Raw genomic sequence first — 1,326 nt, 5'->3', positions numbered from 1 at the left:
AACCTTCATTTATAAAATTTAAGATTACATATACTTTCTCACAGCATTGTCAACTTGTCCTCCCACTTTTTAAGATGTGTTTGAATCTCTTTTAAAAGGAAGTTCTTTGTATACTTTTACCGTCTACCTTTTCTCCTTCGCAAAATGTATCTCCTTATATCTGTCCGCACTAAATTTCATCTGAATTCTGTCTACATTAACTTACTAACCGATGCCTTTATGTTGTGCTCCATAGTCCCTTGCTCCCCAAACGAAAGTACAGAGAGCAACAATGGTCCCAACTCTGATCGCTGTGCATGTCTGATTGCATGGTCTAAATTAAGCTCAGACACTAAGCCGCCTTTCATTATCTAGTGGCATGTTTTGTTGCAGGATAGCAATATAGTTTGATGATATTCGTGTTTTACTGGTAGATGCCAGTTTGAAGGAACATTGATGGATACAGATTATATTGATCTCCCTCCCATCCTTACCCCAGCACTGTGATCGGCAGGGATGAGCATGTTACAGTAAAAAGCTCACACTCCGAAAATCAACCTTAGCGTCAAGATTGACACAAGACTAACATGTTTTCTTCTAATAACTGAACATATGTTAGCTCCCTTTCTCGCGTGTGCGTACGGGGGGGGGGGGGGTAGAGAAAGTGTATTGTCACATTATAGGACTCACCAGAGAACTGCTGTGGACGTGAATTTGTGCAAAGCAAGCTCTCGTTTCTTCCTGTCTATTGCAGATGGAGCCATTCTTCAGAAAGCAAGTGGTACCAGATTTTAAACCTCTGGACAAAAGCAACAAAAAGACCAGTCACCGAGCATTTTATTTATGGTTCCACTTTGTACTTAAGAAATAGCCACAGCATTTTGCACAGATGCTCCAATCATTTTAAAATTAAATATCGAAGCGTTAACCCTGATGAAATTAAATCGAGCGAGGCCTGTACTTTTGACACCAGCACTTCAGCTTCTGCAGTTTACTCGGAAAGACATTGCGGTCAGTATAGTTAGTGAGCGAGTTCCCAGTTGTTAGCGAGTCAAGCCCTTACTCAGACTGGTGGCGCATAGAGCCCGGGAATGAACCCATTCTGCGTGCTTTGGCGCACAGAAGCAGAAGCATGAATAAGCAGCAGCCTCTGCCATTTCCTGCTGAGTAGGAGCCGGAGCTAAGAGTCGAGCCGGGCTCGGGGAGACTCCGCCCAGCCCCGCACGGTGCAGCCTCCCAGTGACGAAAGCCCCAGTCTCGCTACTTAAAGGCCGGTAGCTGGGCGACCAGGAAGGCTGAACTGCTGCTACCCTCTTTTTAACAACCTTTCCCCCCCCCCTCCCCGCC

Source organism: Carcharhinus amblyrhynchos, chromosome 3 (assembly GCF_965287045.1).
Source record: "Carcharhinus amblyrhynchos chromosome 3, sCarAmb.v2.hapA, whole genome shotgun sequence".
NCBI lineage: Eukaryota > Metazoa > Chordata > Chondrichthyes > Carcharhiniformes > Carcharhinidae > Carcharhinus > Carcharhinus amblyrhynchos.
The sequence above is the reverse complement of the archived record's forward strand: the minus strand, read 5'-3'. Positions refer to the sequence as shown.